Source organism: Narcine bancroftii, chromosome 1 (assembly GCF_036971445.1).
Source record: "Narcine bancroftii isolate sNarBan1 chromosome 1, sNarBan1.hap1, whole genome shotgun sequence".
NCBI lineage: Eukaryota > Metazoa > Chordata > Chondrichthyes > Torpediniformes > Narcinidae > Narcine > Narcine bancroftii.
The window spans coordinates 470,500,145-470,524,473 of NC_091469.1; the positions used below are offsets into that span (position 1 = coordinate 470,500,145).

General features: G+C 43.1%; 1 protein-coding gene across 1 annotated transcript in view; it reads right to left on the bottom strand.

Moving 5' to 3' along the window:
- Positions 1 to 18,566: 18,566 nt before the first annotated feature.
- The window catches only part of dnajb6b (DnaJ heat shock protein family (Hsp40) member B6b), a 99,870-nt gene continuing 94,107 nt past the window's right edge, over positions 18,567 to 24,329 (bottom strand). Inside the window, exon 11 of the mRNA XM_069914735.1 lies at positions 18,567 to 19,965. The gene's annotated coding sequence lies outside the window, so the exon portion shown is untranslated. The remainder of the gene's footprint in view (positions 19,966 to 24,329) is intronic.

Below are 24,329 nucleotides of genomic sequence, written 5' to 3' on the forward strand. Positions count from 1 at the left end.
TCCTCCTTTGCCTTTTGTCAGTGAGGTGGGCTCTGCGGTCTTCTTCAAAGGAGGTTGCTGCCCGCCAAACTGTGAGGCGCCAAGATGCACGGTTTGAGGCGATATCAGCCCACTGGCGGTGGTCAATGTGGCAGGCACCAAGAGATTTCTTTAGGCAGTCCTTGTACCTTTTCTTTGGTGCACCTCTGTCACGGTGGCCAGTGGAGAGCTCGCCATATAACAAATAAAATGTAATTTTAATAAAATGTAATAATAAAATGTAAAACCTCATACTTGTCTGAGTTAAATTGGGGAAGCTCTACCCTGACTGACACCCCCACTGCACTGAGTTAGGTTGCACAGACTGATAAGCTGTTCTTACCTGTTCAGGTTCAGGTTCAGAGCCTTTAATGCATCTTGAACCAAAGCCTCAGCCCTTGACTCAATCGCAGCACTTCTTCTCAATCACTGTCATTCCTAAAATAGCTGCCCCCCCCCCCTTTTTTCTTATTCTCCTTTTATTGGCTACTGTGCCTCAAAGAGCCAATCAAATGTGAGCTCCACCTCATCTCTTCTCCAACCACAGCAGCTCCTCCTGGTTACTGCCGTTTCCAAGGCTCAAGGAACTGGAGCTAGAGTTGGACGAACTCAGGATCATCTGAGAGGCCGAGAAGGTTATAGGTTGCAGCAATTGTCAATGTGGTGTTAGGTCTGCTTTGTTCATGAATGAGTGAGACAAACACCAGACTGAGTCGTAATCAGGGTTCTTTGTTCTTTATTACCGGATTGTAACACTTGCAACTAACCATGTTAGTCGGAGAATGCATTCTGCCGTTATCAGCAAAATGATGATTTTTTATACCCTTGGATACGTGCTTAGAACATCATCATATCATTACTTGTCCAATGACTAAAACTGTTGCTATCCTTTCCCTGCTAGCTTCCTGCCTCTCAATCCATCAATGTCTCTCTTATCTTGTAAGTACAAAGATGCATTCACATCTTGTTACAGCCCTGCACAGGGTAACTCCTTACACATTCCCATCTCATGATGTTTTACCTAACAGGAGTACAAGGACACCTCCCCTTCTTGTTACAGCCCTGCACAGGGTAACTCCTTACACATTCCCATCTCATGATGTTTTACCTTACAATGGTCACATGGAAGGAACAAGCGGCACTAGGATGAGTAAAGGGAGGAAGCAGAGAATATAGGGATCCCCTGTGGCCATTCCCCTCAGCGAGAGCTGCTGCCATCAGGAAGGAGGTACAGATGCCACATGACTTCGACCTCCACGTTCAGGAATAGTTGCTACCCCTCAACCTTCCTGAACAACTGACTCATTTAGAGTCTCATTTGAAGGATTTGTACTTTGCTCATTATTTATTACTGAGCATTTATTCTTCAATATTTGCCCAGTCTGTTTCCATTTCTTTCTTCTTTGCAGTTTACAGTTACCAATAATTAGAAGTTCTGCCCAGCCCGCAGGAAAAAGAATCTCAGAACTTTGAACAAACTTTAAACAAGTATATGGCTTTAGATACTCCTGAGGGAGAGGGGGACAGAATAACCTATCAAGAGAATAGCAGTAACAGCGAGGTCATTTTACTACCACTATCACTCCACCTGACCACACTTCCTCATTGAAGCTAAGACCGTCTCTGAGACTCAGTGGGGAAGCATGAAGTCTGGTAGGATCACTCAATAATTAGGGGAACAGATGTTTCTGTGACTGCAAGCAAGGCTCCAGAATGGCGTGTTACCTACCGAGTGCCAGGATCCAGGATGTCTCCAAGCAGGTACCGGGTATTCTGAGAGGCCAGGGAAAGAGGCAGGAGATCATGGTCCATTTTAGTACCAATCACAGAGTTCAGTAGAAGTCCAAAAATCTGGATGCTAGAAATCCAGACCACCCAAGAATTTTGACTTTTCAAAAATTCTCAAACTTTTTTAATTTTTGTAAGCGCCACAGATGCAGAATTTTTCTTTTTCTTTTAAACTGCTTGTTTAAATAAATGCTGTATTTGTTAATTAATAAATGATCAAAATTTACCTGTTCATCTCTTATTTATTCCTCCTTAAATTTGAATTTTAAAAGTACTGCCCGAGAATCCGGAAAATTCAAAAATCTGGACCGACCCAATCTCTAAGCAGTCCAGATTTTTAGGCTTCTACTGTAACAAGTTACTTCCAGTGTCATAATCTTAGGATTACTTCCTGTGTCACATGCTAGTGAGGCAAGAAACAGGAAGGTAGTCGATTTTAACGTATGGCCAAGAGGCTGGTGCAGGAGGAGGAGGTTCAGACAGTTGGATCATTAGGCTTTTTTCCAGGGTAGGTGGGACCTGTACAAGAAGGAGAACTGGAGAGAGACGAAATCCTGGTGGAGAAGTTTGCTCATGCTACTTGAGAGGGTTCCAACTTGAGTGCCGGGAGCGAGAATCTGAGTAACAGAGCACCAAGTGGAAGTGCTGATGGGATGGCAGGAAGTGAAACACGAAAGTCTGCTATGACAGATTATGTTATATTGTATATAAATACATTTTAAAGGAGATAAATTGTGGTAGGTTTTTGTGTAGGTCACAAACAAACACTTCACAACACAGATCTCATTTAAAATGCCAGAGCTCTGCTCAAGCCAGACAGTCCAGGCTCCGGGTGCCATTGCAAAAACTTTGAAGAATGCTTATAAGGATTTCACAAGTAGGTGCTAGTTGGACATACTGTGGAGTAATGGATTGTTGTTTAGGAAAGCAACAGATGAATGGACTCGGAAGATTGAGTCCAGTGCTGCAGTCTGTCTGAATGCAGTTTACTGTTCTAAAAGGATCATGTGGTTTTCTCAGAGAGAGAGTGAGAGAGTGTCTGTGAGAGAGAGAGAGAGAGAGAGAGAGAGAGAGAGAGAGAGAGAGAGAGAGAGAGAGAGAGAGAGAGAAGAGGGAGGGGAAATTCAGTTCAGCAATAGCAGCTGGGACTGGAACAGGACAAGCTGGCAAACTTGTGGAAAATCCCCATTTTGAAGACAGGTTCTGAGTTCAGCCTGTTCAAACCCCTCATGGTCTATACAAGAGGAAATGACTGGCTGTATAATGTTTCACTTGAAATAAGGGAAATAGAAAAGGAACTCTGTGGTGACCTGAAAGAAAGAGGTTATCATCTGGAAAACCCTGATGGGGCAAGTTTCTTTGGCAAGACACTGAAGTGGCTGATCGGAAGGCATTAGTTTGTGTCCAACGAGCATCAAATCTCTTTCTGAAACCTAACAAGAACCCTCCTGAGCAGTAACCATTTACCTTTCAAGCACCAAACCCTGGTGAAATTCATATATGTTAAATTCTGTGCACAGTATAAGAATTGTCTGAACTTGGAGGAATGAAAAGTGAGATTGGACTGTGAATCAAAGAACTTTTTTGAACTTATACACATGTGCACTTAGAATTAGAAGGGGGTTAAATTAAGTTAAGTTAATAGTAATAAGTTAGAATTTGATCCTGTTTTTATGTTTAAAGAAAATTAAAAGTAGCTTTTGTTTAAGTAACCATTTGTCTTGGTGAATTTCTATTGCTGCTGGATTTTGGGGTCCTCTGGGCCCATAACACTGCAAACGCTGTGATTGTAATAAAAACAGAAAAATTCTGGAAGCACTCAGCAGGTCTTCCAGTGTCCATACGAGGTAAAGATATATGACAGACAATGGGGCCTGATCCCTTCTTCAAGGGAAGAACAGGCAGACAGGCACCTGAATAAAAAGGTTGGAGCAGGAGGGAAGAAAAGGCAGGAGGAAGAGCACAGCCCTATAGGCAAAAGGCCATCATTGAATGTGGATAGGAGGAAAGGAGAGGAAAGGTAGGGGGTGGCTCTGTAAACATGGTGAAGGAAAGAAGACAGAGGGAAAGAGAGAGAGGGGGGAAGGAGACATAAGGAATGGGGTAGGGGAGAGATGTGGTGGGGGTGGTGGGGTAACAGAAGCCAAATGTTGATGTAAATACCATCTAGTTGGGGCGTCCCAGATGGAATACAAGGAATGGCAGAAAATCTGACTGGAAAGGGCAGGTCACTGTGAGACTGAGGTACTGAAATATGTTTATTTATCTCATGGTGTATTGTGGGGAAGTAAGATGAACAGAGCCTTATTTGGTACTTGGAATTATGATGTTGTGGCTGTTACAGAGACATTTCCACAAGAGGGACAGGACACACAACTCAATGCTCCTGGGTTTCGGATGAGATTGACTTTGTATCAAATTGAATTTTTATGTTTGGCTTTGGCTGTTTCTAAAAAATGTTTGGCAAAACATGAAAATCTGATTTGGTTTTAGGAATGCCAAGATGCTATATTGAAATGAAATCCTGTATTCCTTTACAAAAGATAATGTATAATTTGAGTGATAAATATCATTTTTTGTAAAAGTATGGAGCCATCTTTAAAAACTCTTGGTATTAAAATTTGATCTCCCAATTTGCTCCGGGGGACATCTCCATTTCCACAACTAAAAAGTTGATTATGATGGTTTTTAGTGACAATCTCCTTCTTTCTTTCTTTGTAGGTGGGTGGGGGAAGAGGGAGGGTGTTTGTGGGGTGGACGAAAGAGGTTGGGGGGGGGGTTTTCATTTAATATATAATGTTTTGTATCAATATATTATAACTAATGTCATGTGATTTAAATTGTAAATAAAATATTTTTAAAAATATGCTCCTGGGTTTCGTTTGTTTAGACACGATAAAGAAGGAGGTCGAAGAGCCGGAGGCACAGCATTAATTAAAAGGGAGAATGTTGCAGCTGCACTCAGAAGGTGGGCTCAACCACTGAGGTGGGGTGGGTAGAGATCAGGAATAAGAGAGGTGTAATCAAGCCTATACTATAAGCCTCAGAGTAAAGAGGAATAGATATGTAGACAATGTAGACAACAATTTTTTCAAAAGGTTTGCTTCCTGAAAGAAAATTGGAGATTGTGGTAGACAACTTCAAGCTGAACATAAAGATAATTCCAGATAATTTCACGTGGCAAGTCGGAGAAACATTAAATTAACTTTGATTGAATAGCATATTTAATTAGATAATGATGCTGAGACATTGCATTAGTTTAACTGACCTAAAAGTGTTTTCCTACTGATAGTCGGCCAGCATTGATGGATTCCAATTGCCCTGATAGAGATTTTCCATGGTCGCAGTGTCCTAGTGAAACTTTTTACTATGTTCGTCACTGACCGCACTGAGATCAGCAGAGAAGTCCAAGTGCGAAGGCAGAAGATGAATTTTCAATGACATGTTGCATTTCGTGGTTTTGTATGCTTGAAGTAAACTTAAAATTTTAATTAAATTTAGATGTACAGCACGGTTACACGCACTTTCGGCCTATGAGCCCGTGCCACCCAATTGACCAACAACCCCCAGTTCGTTTTGAATAGTGGGAGGAAACCAGAGCCCCCAGGGGAAACCCACGCAGACACAGGGAGAATGTACAAACACCTTACAGACAGCGTGGGACTCAAACCCCATATCCAACCGCTACACGAACTCTGTCGCAGGAAATCACAAAAATAGGTTTGATCCAAAAAACGGTATATGATAGGAAATTTTAAGGTGATTTTCGTGATCAGCAGCCCAAAATCCATGAAATTCACCCAAAAGTGTTCAGGAAGCAAAATCCTCCTTGTCCAGTGTTATGGAAAGTTGCAAAAGCAACAGGGTTGTCATAGCAGGAGATTTTAATTTCCCCAGTATTGACTGGGAAGTCAGAGGCTAAGATAGGGCACAGTTTGTTAATCTCTTTTAACAGGGGTTCTTGAGGCAACTTGTAGATAGTTCAACCAGGAAGGGGGTCTTACTAGATCTTGATTTAGCAAATGAGCCTGGCCTGGTGATCGATTTCAGTCGGGGAAATAGTGATCACTCATACACAGATTTTAAGGAAGCCATGAACAAGAAGGAACATGGGCTTTGTAGAAAGGAAATAATTTTGTGGTGGTGGGGGGGGAGCTTAAAATTGTGACATGAATAGACAGGAGCCAGGGAGATACCTGGGAGGGAGCAGCTGTTGTGGGCAAGCAAGCCCATAAATGACACGGTTACGTTCATTAGGATGATTTAATTAGAGTCCAGGACCAACATATTCCTATGAGAAGGAAAGAGACAGTTGGCAAAGTAAGAGAATATTGTATGACAAGAGAGGTTATGAACTTAGTATAAACTAAAATGTAGCATCTGTGAGGATCAGAAAGCTCCAATCAGACAGGGCCCTGGAATAATATAAAGATTGCAGGAAAGAATTCAAGCAAGGTATGAGGAAATCCAAAGGGAAATGCCCTTGGCAGACAGGATTAGACATTGAAACATGAAAGTCTGCAGATGCCTGGATTGGAGTAAAAACACACCGAAATGCTGGAGGACCTCAGCCGGACAGACAACTCAATGCTCCTGGGTTTTGGATGAGATTGACTTGGTATCAAATTGAATTTTTACATTTGGTTTTGGCTGTTTCTGCCGACCTTTCAGCATTAATTGGAGACACATATATATTGCCAACGTTTTGGGCCTGAGAAGGGTTCAGGCCCCCAAACGTCAGCAATATATCTTTGTCTCCTATGGACCCTGAAAGACCAGCTGAGTTCCTCCAGCATTTCGGTGTGCTTTTTTGCAGGATTAAATAGAATCCCAAGGCATTTTACACTAATAATAAAAAATAAAAGGTGCGATTCTCACAAAACCTCTTTTAGGTTGCATTGCAGCATTGCATTCTGATAGGTTTGCAGATCAATCTGTTTTTATCTGTAACTTTGTCACATGCACGGGGACTGTGTTTTCAGGCAGTGCTTTAAACCCTCTGGTGGGCTAGGAAGGAAATGCACAGAAATGCCTTTGGAACCCGGCTGGTCTCGCAGCGCTTTGAGACAAGCTGAGCTCCTCCAGCATTTCTGTGTTTTCACTACGATTATAGCGTCTAAAGAATTTCATGTTTCAGAAGGAAATGCAGATAGCACTTCCAATGGAAAACATCAAAAAGAAATGGAACATGTTCGTTATATATTTTTGAAGACCACCTGGTTCATCTACCAAGATTCGTCAATTCTGCTACTAGTTTATCATGGCTGGCATGGATATTGCAGGCTGAAGGGCCTGTTGCCATGCCATTCTATGTTTTTTTTTAAATGTAAACATACGGCATGGCAACAGACCCTCTTGGCCCACGAGTCTGTGCCACCCAAATACCCCAATTAACCTACAACCCCTGTACATTTTGAAGGATGGGAGGAAACCTGAGTGCCTGGAGGAAACCAAAGTGCCTGGAGGAAATCCAAGCAGACACAGGGAGAACATACAAACACCCTACAGGCAGCACCGGATTCAGCCAGGGTCATTGGCATTGCATTAGCATTGCTCTAACTGCTACACCAACCGTGCCACCCTACTTGTTTCATGAATTGCTTTACACCTGAAGTCTACTCCAAGCGAAAATTCTTTCTGCCTGAAGAAGGAATGCTTGCATTAGTCCAGGTTACACTGAACCTGAACATAAGGAGAAAAAGGCCATTAACTCTGCTCCGACACTCAATTAGATCATGACTGATGTTTCACCTCAGTATCACTTTCCCGTATTAACCCCGCATTCCTCAACTCTCTCAGCATCTTGTCCTTTTAAAATGCTTCTCAAAATTAATTATTTTTCTGCATTTACTGTTGTGGTCATCTCTAAATTTGCTTGCAAACTCCCTGGAGCAAAGGCAAATCCCAAACCCCAATACTATAAACCCTGTGGCTGCTCTCTGCACAAGCACCATTGATAATAAAATGTGGCACAATGAGCTATTTCATCAGAATTTATTGTCGTGAACATGACATGAAATTCATTGTTTTGCAGCAGTATCACAATGCAAACATTATATAAACCAACTTAAAAAATAAATAAAAATAGTGTTGGAGTGTCTGTCTCCTAACGCTACTAGCTCCTGCGTAAGGTCAGAGGGATTGCTGTCCCCGACGCCCTGTGAGTTAAGTACACGAACGGCCCGTTTGTGCCGGTTGAGTTTGAAAGAGTCGAGTAAGAACTGATGAAAGATATTTGCATTCCATGGTGGTTCACAAAAGAGTTGACTCTTGCTGCTGTGACTGGATCCAGGGCACTGACAACGTGCCAGAATTTGGTGTCTTCAGCCGTTACGCCTCGTTACTTGAACTGTGCCTCAGCTAGTTGCAGCCAACTGCGCAGCTGGTTGGCCCAAAATGGCAGCAAGTGGGCGCCCATGGCATTCATCATAGACGGCACGGAGCAGAAATGGCCACGACTGTGGCAGGTTCATCGCCAGCAGCTTCAGGAGCCACTGAAAAGGCGGTAGGGTCCATGCTGCTGCACGCTCGGTAGGTCTCAAACTTTTGAAATCCATGTGGGGTCACCACTGTAGCACCCACAATATGGTGGCGCTGCAAAAAGAAAGGAACACATCTGCACCGAGCAGAGTGAACCAGTAACTGACTGTTTATTCAAACAGACTGCACTACAAAAGCAATAATGCAAAACCCCCACCCCGCCGTGCTGGCTCAAGGGAGTGACGCCAGTGCACAGTCTCCAGAGCAGCGCTCACTCCCCACAGTCCGCTCTTTAACCCTGGCACTTCTCCTCAGTGAGGAGCCAGTCCCTGCGCCGTGTGTAGGCTGCAAGCTGTGGCGATTCGGCGCCTTGTGTACTGGACCGCTACACCAACACCCCCCCTCCCCCATCCCCCCCAAGAATCGCAAACAGTTCTCACACTCTTTAGGAGGGCAGCCATGTTGCTGCAACTGAGGAGTAGGGAAAGGTTCCGTGCCGTCTAAGTGGGCTCCATTTCAAACGATCCATAGTGAACATGTCCTGTCTACACCCAACGTCCAGAGTAAAAACCCTTTTACGCACTTTTAAAGCTCCATCATAAGGGGGTTCTTGGATACATGACTGGCCCTGTTGCGTCATTTAACTGCCAGTAGTCTCCACACGGGTGCCATCTTCCAGAGTTCTTGGGGACCACAGGTAGTAGGGAGGCCCAAAGGCTGTTCAAGTAGGGGACGATACCCAACTTTTCCATGGTTGCAAATTCGGTTTTGGCTAGGAGGTGGTCGTCCTGGGGAAGTCGTCTTGCCCTCATGCAAACTGGTGGTCCAGTGGTCTCAAAGAAATGCTACACACAGGTTCCGCATTGTGGAAATTCAGGGCTAGGTGCGATGGAAAATCAGCCAGTAGGGAGGTGTGCTCGTTCTGATTGGAGGCTTGGACTCCCATCAGCTGGAAATTTAATTGGGGAACGATGAGGGGAAAAACCTGGGAGGTTGCTGCGTTCACTAAGGCAGCACCTGGTTAAATCCACCAGTAGTTCATTGGCCCACAGAAAGTCTGCCCCTAGGAGGGCCTGACCCATGGAGGTGATTGTGTGCTCCCATCGGAAAACTGTGTCCTTGGTGTGGATAGTCACAAGTCGAGTTCTGTAGCTGGGGATTGTAGAACTGTTGGCTGCCTGAAAGGTAAAACCTTGGGGGTTGTTTCTCTGCTTGAAGAATGTGGGCTGTGTGAAGCAGATCTCGGCACCAGTGTCTACGAGGAAATGTTGCCCAGTCTTCAGGCCCCATAGGTAAAGGAGGCCCTTTCTGGTGCTAACCACCGAGGCCACTAACGACGTCCTGCCGGGTGTGGATCCGGGGAAATTACAGGCAGGGATTCAACATCGGGCAGTACGGCCCCATCGATGGTGGTAGAAGAAGTAATCAGTAGTCTCGTTGGGACGGTCGCCACACTGCGTCTGCAATGGCTGCCGGGGTGGGGGACGGAGTGGTCCTCACCAAACAAATAGGCTGGACATGGATTGAGTCTGGCTGAGGGGTTTGGATAAGTCAGTCTGCTTCCTTGGCCACGAGGTGTGGGTGAGCAAAGTCTATATTAGAGATGGCTGGACTATCAACTTCAACAAGAATAGAGCTTCAAACAGGAAACATTTGGGAGTGCCCGTCTGCTAACACTACTAGCTCCTGCGTAAGGTCGGAGGGGTTGCGGTCCCCTAGGCCCTGTGAGTTAAGGACATGAACAGCCCATTTGTGCTGGCTGCATTCGAAAAAATCGAGTAAGAACCAATAAAAGATACTTGTAATAAAAGATTCCATGGTGGGGTGGTTCACAAAAGAGCTGACTCTTTCTGCTGTGACTGGATCTAGGGCACTGACAATGTGCCAACATTTGGTGTCTTCAGTCATTATGCCTCTATACACAAAATGTGCCTCAGCTCGTTGCAGCCAGTTGCCCCAAAATGGCAGCAAGTGGGCGCCCACAGCATTCACCGTAGCTGGGACGCAGCAGAAATGGCCGCGACTGCGGCAGGTTCATTGCAGGCAGCTTCAGGAGCTGTTGAAAAGTTGGTAGGGTCCATGCTGCTGCATGCTTGGTAGGTCTCAAATCTATGCGGGGTCACCAATGTAACGCCCACAATATGGTGGCGCTGCAAAAAGAAAGGAACACGTCTGCACCGAACAGAGTGAACCAGTAATTGACTGCTTATTCAAACAGGCCACACTACAAAAGCAATACTGTAAAACCTACCCCCACCCCACCCACCCCACACGCTGGCGCAAGGGAGTGACGTCAGCGCACAGTCTCAGGAGCGGCGCTCGCTCCCCGCAGTCCACTCTTTAACCCTGGCGCTTCTCCTCAGTGAGGAGGCAGTCCCTGCGCCATTGTGTGCTGGCTGCACGCTGTGGCGATTCAGCCCCTTGTGTACAGGGGCGGACTGGACTGCTACAGTGCAAGAAAAAATTCAAAGTAAGGCAGTGTCTGTGGTTCATTATTCATTCAGGCATCTGACGGCAGAGGGGAAGAAGTTGTCCTGGTGCCGCTGGGTGTTCGTATTCAGGCTCCTGTACCTTTTTCCCAATGGTAGGAGAGTGATCTGGGTGGTGGGGGTCCTTGAGGATAGAGGCTCCTTTCTTAAGACACTGCCTCTTGAATGGAGTGAAGACCAGTGCCCATGATGTTGCAGGCTGAGTTAACAACCCTCTGGAATACTTTCTTGACCTGAGCATTGGCACCTCTGTACCAGATGGCATTGCAACCAGTCAGGATGCACTTCACAGTGCACCTGTAGAAGTCTTTGTGAGTCTTCCATGACAGACCGAATCTCCTCAAACACCTCACAAAGTATAGATGGTGGCCAGCTGTCCAACTTGATTTACCTTCCTCTAATTCGTGTTGCACTGAAGTGACTGTGAAGTTCTCTTGGCTTGTTCATTTCTTTTCTCATTATGCTGTCTATTGGGTCGACAAAGATTGCTGGTTTTCCCCCATTTTATCTTGGTGAGTCTCACTACTATTGGTGAAATGTCCTGCCTGTCTGCTTTTCCCTGCTCAGACCACATCTGGGGTATCGTGCTTGCTGACTCTTTGCTCGGCTACTGTATGGATGATTGAATTTACCATAAATAATTAATTTACCACAGACTGTGTCAGCTTATAACTTTTCAAGAACACAGATGGTGATCGCCTGATTTCTCCTTTGTGATCTCTAATTTCCTCAAAGATTGTGAATGCCTGATGAGTTTCCCCACTAGTTGCTCTCACACCTGTGAATTTGCTGCATTTATAAAACTGTTCAGTTTATCTAGGACATCCCATCCAATTCAATCAAATGCCTTGGTGCAATATTTTGGGATAGCATATAGTTCAAGTCTTCCCTGATGGAGTCATAAAGCCATGCCACATGGAGCAGGCTTTATCCCATTTGGCCCCTATACTTCCAAACTATTCCAATCTGCCCAAATGTCCTTTGAATGCTCCCTCACCACCATTTGGGACCCCAAACAGTCCTTTCAAGAGAAGCATCACTACACTTGTGTATCCGCGGGAGTTACCTACTGCATCTTGCCTTCTCTACATCTGGGCACAGACTGAGAGACTGCTTTGCTGAGCACCTTTGCTCTGTCCGCATCAGTGACCGTGATCTCCCAGTGGCCAACCACTTCAATCTGTGGCCTACTGACATGCTCACATCGGTTCATTGCCTCATGTACTATCCCACCAAGACCACCCGTAACTTGGAGGAACAACACTTGATTTTTCTGTGCGCTCTCCAAACAGATAATATTAACATCGACTTCTCCAGTTTCTGCTGGTGTATTCTCCTTTGCCTGTTTCATTCCTCCAGATCTTCACACCCTTCCCTCTCCATTCACAGACCCATCCCTCCTACCCTTGCTTGCTGGTGTACCCTCCCTCCCTTATCCATCTATTACTTGGGATCGTGGTCTTCCCCTGCATCTCCCCCCCCCCTCCCCTAACTATTGTGTATGAGTGCCTGCTGACATTTTTCATACCTGATGAATAGCTCATGCCCGATATATTGGTTATGTAACTTTAACTTTGCTACAGTGGGGCAAGGTTTAAACTAATTTGGCAGAGGTATGGGAACCAGAGTGATAGGAAAAAGGGTAAGGAAGATAAAGTAATGGCCATGAAAAGTAAAATAGGAAAACTAATGTTGGGAGGAAAAAGTAAAAAATCAGATGGTGCAGTGAGTTTTCAAGTCAATGGTAATCTTAAGAAAATTACAAAGAAAAATAGTGGGCAGAAAAATCAAAAGAAAAGGTTACAGAAGTCACTAGATATTAAAAGGACAAAGAGCATCAGGGCACTTTATCTGAATGCCCGCAGTATTAGGAATAAGGTTAGTGAACTTGAGGCGCAAATCGGTACCCATGCCTATGATTTGGTAGCCATCACGGAAACATGGCTACAAGGTGACCCTAAATGGGAATTAAACTTTCAAGGGTATCAGGTGGTGCAAAGAGATAGACAGGATGGTAAGGGAGGTGGAGTTGCACTCTTAATCAAAGAGGAGCTCCAGGCAGTAGTGAGGAATGATATAAGATCTAAAGAGCATAATGTTGAGTCCATTTGGGTAGAGATAAATAACAAAGGGAAAAAATTATTGGGGGTGTTATCTATCGCCCACCAAATAACAATAGTTTAGTGGCACAGGAAATAAATAGAGAGATAAGTGAGGCATGTAATAATGATACGGCAGTCGTCATGGGGAACTTTAACTTCCACATAGATTGGGAAAATCAAGTTGGTCGTGGGAGTCTGGAAGAGGACTTCATAGAATGCATCCGCGATAGCTTTCTTGAGCAGCATGTTAAGGAACCCACAAGAGAAAATGCTCTCCTGGATCTAGTGTTTTGCAATGAGATAGGTAGAGTAAATGATGTAATAGTCAGAGACCATCTGGGAAATAGCGATCATAGTATGATTGAATTTCTCATTCAGATGGAAGGGGAAATAGTTAGATCTAAAACTAATATATTATGCTTAAACAGGGGTGACTACCATAGGATGAGGGAGGAATTGGGCAGAGTGGACTGGGAGCACAGGCTAATTGATGAAACACTTGAGGAACAGTGGAAGATTTTCAAAGAAATATTTTGTAATGCTCAACAAAAATATATTCCGGTCAGGAAAAAGGGCAGCAAGGGAGGGAAAAATCAACCGTGGTTAATAAAGAAGAATATAAAATTGAAGGCACAGGTGTACAAAGCTGCAAAGAGCAGTGGGAAACTGGAAGATTGGGAAAACTTTAAGAGACAACAAGGGGTTACAAAGTGGGTAATAAGAAATGGGAAAAAGGATTATGAAAGTAAATTGGCACAAAATATAAAAACAGAAAGCAAAAAATTTTATAAATATATAAAATGGAAGAGGGTGGCCAGAGTTAACTTAGGACCCTTGGAGGATGAGAAAGGAAAACTGGTAGCAAAAAAATGAGGAAATGGCCGAGGCATTAAACTAATATTTTGTGTCAGTCTTCAAGGTGGAAGACACATCCAGCATGCCCAAGTGCGGAGTTAAGGATGTGAATGTTGGGGAGGGCCTTGATAAAATAGTTGTTACAAAGGAAGTAGTGATGGAGAAACTAATGGGACTAAAGCCAGACAAATCACCTGGTCCTGATGATATGCATCCAAGGGTTCTGAAGGAAATGGAAGAAATTATAGTTGATGCATTGGTGGTCATATACCAAAATTCCTTGGATTCTGGGCAGGTCCCGGCAGACTGGAAGACAGCAAATGTCACGCCACTTTTTAAGAAGGCAGAAGACTGGAAATTATTGGCCAATTAGCTTGACGTCTGTAGTTGGAAAAATGCTTGAAGCCATCATTAAAGATGAAATAGTGAAACTTTTGGAACGTAAGGGTTCAATCAGGCAGACGCAGCATGGTTTTAGAAAGGGAAGATCTTGTTTGACAAACTTGTTAGGATTCTTTGAGGATATAATGGGTGCAGTGGATAGAGGGGAACAGGTTGATGTTGTATATTTGGATTTCCAGAAAGCGTTTGATAAGGTTCCTGTAACAGTAAGTTACAGGAAAGTGGAGTCCAGGGAAGTATATTGGCCTGGATTGAAAATTGGTTGTCTGACAGGAGGCAGAGAGTCGGGATAAATGGGAGTTTTTCAGGTTGGCAGAGAGTGGTAAGTGGGGTGCCGCAGGGGTCAGTGTTAGGCCCACAACTGTTCATCATTTACATTGAAGACTTGGAGGTGGGGACAAAATGTGGTGTAGCCGAGTTTGCGGATGACACCAAATTGAGTGGAAGAGAAAATTGTAATGAGGATGTGGAGAGTCTGCAGAGGGATATAGTTAAGCTGGATGAGTGGGCAAGGGTCTGGCAGATGGAGTACAATGTTAGTAAGTGTGAGGTTATCCACTTTGGTAAGAAAAATAAAAGAGCTGAATATTATTTAAAGGGTGAAAATCTACAGCATACTGTTGTGCAGAGGGACTTGGGAGTGCTTGTACATGAATCGCAAAAAGGTTAGGTTGCAGATGCAGCAGGTTATTAAGAAGGCAAATGGAATGTTGGCCTTCATCGCTAAAGGAATTGAATTCAGGAGGAGGGAGGTAATGTTGCAACTGTATAAGGTACTGGTGAGACCGCACCTGGAGCACTGTGTCCAGTTCTAGTCTCCATATTTGAGGAAGGATATACTGGCTTTGGAGACGGTCCAGAGGAGGTTTACTAGGTTGATCCCTGGGATGAAGGGGTTGACTTATGATGAAAGATTAAATCGTCTAGGATTGTATTCGCTCAAGTTCAGAAGAATGAGAGGAGATCTTATAGAAACATAGGATTATGAAGGGTATGGATAGGATAGATGTAGGAAAGTTATTTGAGCTGGCTGGGGAAACTAAAACAAGAGGACACAGTCTCAAGATTTGGGGGAGTAGATTTAGGACAGAGATGAGGAAAAATAGTTTTTCCCAGAGAGTAGTGAATGTTTGGAATTCTCTATCCAGGGAAGTGGTTGAGGCTGCTTCATTAAACATATTTAAAATTCGGTTAGATAAATTTTTACATGACAGAGGAATTAGGGGATATGGGGAGAAGGCAGGTAGGTGGAGTTAGGTCATAAATTAGATCAGCCATGATCGTATTGAATGGCGGAGCAGGCTCGATGGGCCATTTTTGGCCTACTCCTGTTCCTACTTCCTATGTTCCTATGTGTATAAAGTACACTGTTTGAAAAAAACACAATGCTGGAGAAACTCAGCTGGTCAAAGAACCAGCCTATCCAACCTCTCCCTGTAACTCAACCCCTCTAGTCTCTGCACCCTTTGCAGCTTACTGATATCCTTCCTCGAGCTGGACGACCAGATCTGTACCATAGTACGCCAAGCAAGGTCTCACCAACACCTTAGAACCATATAACACGACAGCACAGAAACAGGTCCTATCAGCCCTTCTAGTCTGTGCTGAACCATTTTCTTTTTGTCTGGTCCCACTGATCTGCTCCCAGTCCATAGCTCTCCATACTTCTCCTGTCCAAATTTTTCTTCAATGTTAACATTGAGCCTGCATTCATCACCTCAGCCGGCAGCACGTTCCACACTCCCACCACTCTCTGCGTGAACAAGTTCTCCCTAAACCTTTCCCCTTTCACTCTTAACCCATGTCCTCTAGTTTGTATCTCACCTACCCTCAGTGGTAAAAGCCTGTCTACATTTACTCAGTCTACCCCCTCATAATTTTAAATACCTCCATCAAATCTATCCTTGTTCTTCTTTGCCGCAGGGAATGTTAGGTTCTGAAATCTGGACAACTGAGTAAACACCCTTCTACATCTGCATTATTAAGTGCTAACTTTTATAATTAACATCCTGCTCAGGCAAGCATGACAAAAACCTTCATCATCGCTCTGAATCACCACTTTTAGAGAAATAAAGAAAACGCCTAGGTTTCTCTTGCCATACACCAGGCTCTACAACTTACTGTGGAAATCTTGCCCGGGTTTGACTTACGAAATTGATACCTTGAGGAAAAAAGCATTCAGAATATCTATCAAATCACTTGTTTAGTTTAAGATTCTTATTTTTTTTTCCCCGATCACATTAATGTAAAAACCAAAGGAATAAATTAGGGCATACTTGCTGTCTTTGTCTGTAACCCTTTTGTGCATGATACTCTGTTTACCGGGCGAGTCTTTCTCCCTCTACGATTGGCAGAGACCGCAAGTCATTTCCCCTTCAGTCTTAAGACATCTATTTCTGTTCAGGCTTGTTTAGTGTCAGTTCACTGCAGCTGCCATGAGCCAGGATTACTCTTTTAAAGACATTCCAATGGTCTTGTCCTCGAATGTTGATGAGCATTCTCTTGCAAACCATTTGTCTCAAATCTATTACTGTTCAGATGCTGTGTTCGCCTGAAGTGCACAGAGCTGGCCTTGTGCCATAATTTGAGCTTGGCTCATTAACATCTTATTAAACAGTTCTTGGCACACAGTATACCAGGGTCAACTCATTAATGTAGTAGCATGCTCCTGCTGGTACAGAGCACAGCAGGGTCAGGGCTGCTGATTGACCTTGTGTGACAGTCGAAGTGATTGGAGCACCTTTTCTACCTTTTACACAGCTGTGGCTATCATTTTTTGGCATCACCAGTGTGGCCAACACAAAACATAAATTGGCATGTTAATGCTAGCATTTACTAATCTTTAAGCTCTTTAGGAACAAAATATTTTTTGCGTGCAAATGCTAAACGTATGCATGAATATTACAACACACCAAAGTGCTGGAGACACTCAGCAGGTCACTCTACAGGAAGTACCGAGTAACCAACATTTCAGGCCTGAGCCCTTCATCAAGATATGAGCAAAAAGCAGGCAGACTCCTGAATAAAAATGCAGGGGGTGGGATGGGGAGAAAGGGTCAGGGGGAGAAGCACAGGCCAACAAGTAAGAGGTGGATACAGGTGGGAGGTCGGAGAAAACGGCTGAGAAGTGATGGGGGGAGGGGTAGCTCTCTGAATTGGGATGGAAGGGAGTGTGGAGCTGTCTCCTTTCCTCCAACAAATCTCTCTGTGGTTGCCATCATTGGTTCTGGCACACTGCATGTTAATTAAGAGGGCACGCACATTGACTGGTCTCAATGACTGGGCTGAGGGATTTGGGCGGCACCATTCTCTGCTTGTTATTTTAACTATGAACTACTGTATATACTCGTGTAATAGTCAACCCTGCGTAAAAGTTGACCACCCCCCCCCTTCCCTTTTGGCCCAAAAATCACATATTTTCCACATATCGCATGTAAATGTCAACCCCCCCTAGTTTGATCCTGACACCCCTCACCCACCTCCCCCCCCCCCCCGCCCTATCAAAGCTCCTGACGTCTGATCATGAATCTACACCCTGGCCACCCACCCATCTGAGCTCCTGACACCTCGACCACAGATCCTTTCTCTGGCCACCCATCCATACGAGCTCCTGATGCCCCGACCACAGTTTCACGCCTCAGCTGCCCACCCACCACAGCTCCTGATGCCCCAACCATGGATTCTCACCTCAGCTGCTCACCCACTGCAGCTTCTGATGCCCCAACCACGGATTCTCACCTCAGCTGCCCACCCACCGCAGCTCCTGATGCCCCGACCACAGTTTCACGCCTCAGCTGCCCACCCACCACAGCTCCTGATGCCCCAACCACGGATTCTCACCTCAGCTGCCTGCCCATCAAAGTTCCTGATGCCCCGAACGTGGACTTACCGGGGGCAAAAGTAGTAGCCATGTAAAAGTCTACCCCCCCTACACATTTGACTCAAAAAATGAGTCCCCAAAACTTGACTATTACACGTGTATATACGGTAGTGAGTCTTCCAGCAGTCATAAATGTTGCTGCAGGTTAAACTTTGTTCTCTGAAGCCATCAGATCATTTCAAAAGCTTGAGGTGGGTGGGTCTCTCATTAAAACGACTTATCTTAAAAAGCTAGAACTTGATTTTCTTCGATCTCCAGTATTTACTGGCATCTGAGAAACCTTTCCAGATTTCAACCTGGAGCACGAATTACATACAAGGCATGTGGCCTCTTTGTAACACGAAAATAGACAACCTATCTCATGAAACAAAGTTGGCTGCCTGAACTCCCAGTCCCAGTGAAACCAGAAACAGTCGAGGCGGTTTGGATGCATTTTGAGAGACAGATTAAAATCACTATCAGTATTTTTTCTTTGGTCTTTGTCCTGAGACTTTTGTGGGGCCCAAATCCTTTACCTAGATCAAGTTTTGAGGAGAAAAAAACACACACGGCTTTGATTTTGTAGTGTTCTTTTTATTTTGTTTGAGGCAAAAGGGGAGACCCCACTTTACTGAACTTAGAAGGATCTGCAATCAAACTTGCCAGTTGTTATTCAGTACTTCGATAAGCAGAAGGCACAGTCATACCAATTTAATGATTAAAAACCAGAAGCAGAAACTAAATAGTAACACAAGCTCCCTCTTGCAGAATTTCAGTACTGATATTTATCATAGTAATTGGCTACATTTACACAATTTTAACTTTAACCAAGTGCAACACAAATTGCTACCAAGGTACCAACGTTTTACCCAAGGTGTCCCAGAGGCAATAAAAATTTTAATTACATGTAGTGATTACCTTTTGGCAAAACACCAGCATTTTGGTAAACAAGTGAAGAAAGAGGTCAGCTAACTTAATTCAAGAAAGTTTAAAAAAGTAAAGCGAAATAACAACATCTTTGCAAGAATGCAATTAGGAAGAAATATTACACCATTAGAAGTATGAGGGAAGCCATCCCAAAATATAAAGCTTATTTTTAAAACAAAGCATGCATGTATGCATTCCTGCCTGCAGTATTTTAATTTTACTAGCACAAGAGTTGAATTGGCAGCATTCAGTGAATTAAAAGATTACGGGATAAAGCTCCATTCTGTAAATTGATTCATTACATTGTGCAAAGCTTTGATGTGGAGTTGTTCTGTAGGAGGTTCAGACTTTTAGTGGAGGATATTAAACTTTAACCCCATTAAGCAACTGAAGGAGATTTAAATGATTCTCTGGGCTTATCTGAAGAGATGTGGGACCACCATACTCAACCATTACTATGAGAGAAAAAGTTATTTCTTGAATTTCTGTTTGTGGGACATTGTGCATCCATTGGCTGTGTGTTGGTCTTCATAGTGATCAGACTTTGAAAGGAAATGTATTTACTGTAAACTGCTTTCTGATTATTTGTAGAGAAGGGTATTCTTCAAAGTCTTGGAAGCCTCTACCCTGACAGCATCTTTACAGAACAGACAGCCGCAGTTTACTTTTGGTCGGCAACCAACAACACGCACATTCTCAGCATGACTTTTTTTTTGCACAAAATAGCAGATAAGATCTGCGTTAGAAATTCATTTAACTTTTGCCATTTGGGATTTCTACTATCCAATCTGTTTTGCCCTTCAGATACAGTCATTTCACATTTACAGAATGGCTAAAAATTAGACAAGAAGCAAGGGGTTTCAGCAAAAATAGACAGGAAGTCACCACACAGCATCACTTAAAGATGATCTATTTTATCAACACTGCAATTTATTTATGTTTTTTGTTTACTTTCCTTTAGAATATTTTTAGGTATGCTTCTCTTTCTCTCGTGGAAGCTTCAACCACATCACGATTTATTCCATGACTGCCTTGCTGTCTTGACCTATATGAAAACATTTTTTGACAAGTCATTAAATGATGGTTAGTGCAAAACTCTGCGTCTGAAATTCCATTGTCAATACTTTTCATACAGATATTAGATTACTTCCTTGTGGTAACTTAGTACGTTGAAAATATATCTTGACTGAATCTGAGAATTGTATGCTCAGTGTCAAGGTCTGGCCTGCTTTTGAAGTGGAGTGGGAGTTGAAAGAATTGGGGAGAAAGCTGACTGCAACCATTTGTGCAGAGTATCTGCTTCACACAGATACTCCAACTCACACGTGAGTGCACAAGAGCTTGAATTTATAACAATATCCTTAAGCTAGTGAAATGCCCTAAAGCATTTCAGATATGCTACCAAAAGTATCTGGCTTGGAGCGACTAAAAGAGAATTTAAGCACTTTGTCAGAGATGTGAATGTTGTTTCAGAAAGGAGGGTGATGTCGATGGGCAGAGAAGTTTAGGGAAGGAATTCCAGAACTTGGCATCAAAGCAGCTAAAGGCATGACTGTCACTGATGCAGCTCCGCAAATCAAGAGTGTATTGATGCCACATGCATGGAGATCCTGAAACATTCTGGGAAAAGAGCACCTCTTAGACTAATTTATTTTTCTCTTTTCAATTAAAATTCAGATTCATTGATTAACTAATACGAAATTACCCCTCATGTAAGGAAATGTAAGGGCGACATTGTAGGCACAGCGGTTAGTGCAACACTGTTACAGCACCCAGCAATTGGGACAGGGGCTTGAATCCTGCGCTGTCAGTAAGGAGTTTGCCTGTTCTCCCCGTACTGCGTGGGCTTTCCCCAAGGCCTCCGATTTCCTCCTACCATTCAAAACATACCAGAGGTAGTTAGTCAATTGGGTATAATTGGGCGGCATGGGCTTGTGGGCCAAAAGGGCCCGTTATTGTGCTGTATGCATAAATTTAAACATTTAAATTTAAAATTTCAGTTTAATTTAAATTTAGAAATGTCTCTTTGATATATGACAAAATGCTGGTGACACGAATTGGAAAGGATAATCTCAGCAGAGGGGTTCAAGTCCTCCTAATGTTTTGGAAAGAAAGCCTGCAAAAGGCAAGCTCCTTTACATTCCACTGAGTCAATGTCACCTCACAGTTTTGGTGCCATGTGTGCAAAGCATTGTGGTGTTCTACTTTCAGCTGCAAAATGGCAAATTGGAAGCTTCGATAGTAAATCACAAAATTCTGCAGACACTGTGGTGGAAGTAAAAACACAAAACGCTGGAGAAACTCAGCAGGTCAAACAGTAGCAAAGGCAAAGGTACAGAACCGACGTTTCGGGCTTGATCCCTTCATGAAAGTACGAGAAAATGCCCGCAGGGATCAGATCAAAAGGGGGAAAGGGGTGGGGAAGTGGTGTGGCAAGGCAGGAGATGATAGGTTTATAGATTTTATAGATGAAAGGAGGGAGGGGACAACAGCAATGAGGGGAGGGGGATGGTAGGATTGAATGGATGAAAGAATTGGAAGGGTAAGATAAGGGAGAAGAGGAAAGAAAAGGCATGGAGGTTTAATGGAAAGCAATGTTCATGCCATTCCTTATATAATTGGAAACTTCAATTTGAAACACACCAATTTCATTCAATAAACCTAATGCAACTTATTGGCTAGCATCAGAAAAGATTGTAAAACCACGAAGGGAGTTGAACAAGTCTGAATGAGACATGACTGCAGTCCCAAACAATATGGTTACTGCCCTAATAAATCATTCAGTTGAACAGCCACTGCTCCAGGAAACAGACCTCTTCATTTTCTCGAGCAACTAGAAACAAGCAATGATTGCATTTAAAGAACTCACATCTAGAAAACTGAAACAAGAAGAACAAAATGGAGGAAGGCTGGAAAGGCACTCATTGCTGAGTTGAAAGCCAAGCCTGTTTATTGAAAATGAGACCAGTTATGCACAAGCTAGTTTTGAACCAGCCTAATTCAATCGGGATCCACTCATTTTTGAATAAATTTAAATTCTGCCCGACTTCAAAATGGAAATCCTGAATTTTGTTCCAGCTGTCGGGTATTTTTGGGCATGTAGGTGTGACTTGTAGCCCACTGATTTACCCCCACTTATATGAAGTGATTTACTTAATTGCAACAAAGACTTTGGAAGTTGTAATAATTTATTCAAATGATTTGACACTAGCAGAACTCTAGTCCATTGGCGAAAGAATGGTGTGGAGAGAAGTTTTAACAAAATGTTTCGATAAAATTATAAAAAGAAACTGATAGCCTTAATCTAGTCTCGACTTGAGACTGACTACCAAATTATTTGGTCACACAACAGATGCACAAGTCATCATCTTCTCAAAAGAACAAAGAATGGGTAGTGATTGTCAACCACTTCCAGAGAACTGAAAGTGAATAGCTGAATGAAGTAAAACATGTGGGCAGGGAAGAAGCTGGAGGTTAGCATGTTAGTAAAAACAAAAATGTTTCCTACTGCAGAGGCTCCCACTTAAAGCACTTCATCTTTGAGACAGGGTTGCCAGATTTGGCTCCTTTGGCACCAAACAGCAGAAATTTGACGCTTTCTTGAATCGGTTGGTGGCAGAAAGTGCCGATTGGTGGTTTTTTTGTGGTTTTGGAAGTTTTTAGACTCTTTTTAGTTCTGTTGGTACTTTTTACAACTTTTTTTTAATTGCTTGGCGTCAAATCTGGCAATCCTACTTCTAGATTGGTGGAATCTACTGAGAACATACATATCCCCAAATATTAGTATGAGCTGGTACTTCTATCATTGATTTCAACCATCAGGACACAAATATGAATATCTGATGGGCAAAATGTAGGCCTTCAGTCTCCAGACAGATAGAAAATAACTCATTCTGCTTGTTTTAATCTTGTGGAGATGATACCCATCTTCAGTGTGATCTCAGCCTGCTGAGGAACTTCTCTGGTCTGGGATATGTCTTTTAAATCTTGTAATCTTTACAATAGTAATTTTGCACCTTGTTCTGCACCATACTGCTGCCGCAAAACAACAAATTTCAAGACATGTTCATGACAATAAACCTGCCTGATTCTGAATGGAAATTAACTGAAGTATCCCTTGCATGTTCAATTGGTGTTTCCAGTGAAACAATAAACCACGTTATCCAGAATTCAAGCAACCGGCAAAAAAAATTGCGGAGAATAAATAGATAAAAAATACAAAAATTTATAATTGGCATCCCCTAGCAGATTGTTCAATAATCACGCAACACGCAATTTCAAACAATGGGAAAATTCACTTATCTACCCATCTCCAGAGATACCGGATACCGGGAGTTTTACTGGAAATCCAGTTTTCTTTTTCTAGTTGGTGCTCAAACTTCAGCCAATTATTACATTTTAATCTTAACTATCCCCTACATTTGCCTGCACTAGTTACTAGATGCCAGAGACAAATAAGCATGGGTGACCTCTAACTCACCATGGCTCAAAGGACAATCATGTTTAACTACCAGGAGATCTACCAGTAAAAGCACAAGAATTCTGGAGGAACTCAGGATGTAAAGATATACAACCACGTTTTGGGCCTAATTCTTTAAGGTCTCAGGCCCAATATGTTGGTCTTATATCTTTACTTCTTACGCAAGACCTGCTAGGTTCGCATTTTTACAACAATCGCAGCATCTGCTAACTTTGGTGTTTCACTCCATTTGGTTGCTCCACCGAGATGCCTGTTTGAGGGATGATTACCCTGAAGAACTTCTCCCCTGATACCTCAAAGAAGGGCTCAGGCGTGAAACGTTGGTTTATATATATATATATTTTTTTTTTTGTTATTATTTTTTTATTTATATATATATATTTTACCTCCTGTGGACTCTGTGAGCCCTGCTGAGTTCCTCCAGCATTTTTGTGTTTTTACTGTAAGCACGGTGACTGCAGGCTTTCGTGTTTCACTCAACAAAGTTTGCCAGTGTGATCCAAAAGAAAATACTTCTTCAGAATCTACAGAATAAACTTCCACATATCTTAATAGCAAGGTAGAAACTATGATTTACATCTCATTGAGAGCCTCTAACTGGTGGAACACAAAATGTACTGGTAGACACAGGTAGACTAAGTACTGGCAGGAGGCTGCTTAGATTGTTACTTACCTACCCCAACATTAGGGAAAGATTGGCACAGTAAGAGAAAATTGTAACAACACAAATAAATATTTGCATCCTCACTTGTGGAAACCCCTTTCAGATACAGTTGTTTTGTTATTGCCAAAACCTACAATTAAACATGGCAATAACTGAGAAAAATGAGCCAGTTCTGAAATGGAAATCAATCTAACATTATAATGAACATTTCAGCTCAATAAAATAATGAAACAAGCAAAAAGCAAGTCAACAAAAAAGGCTGAAA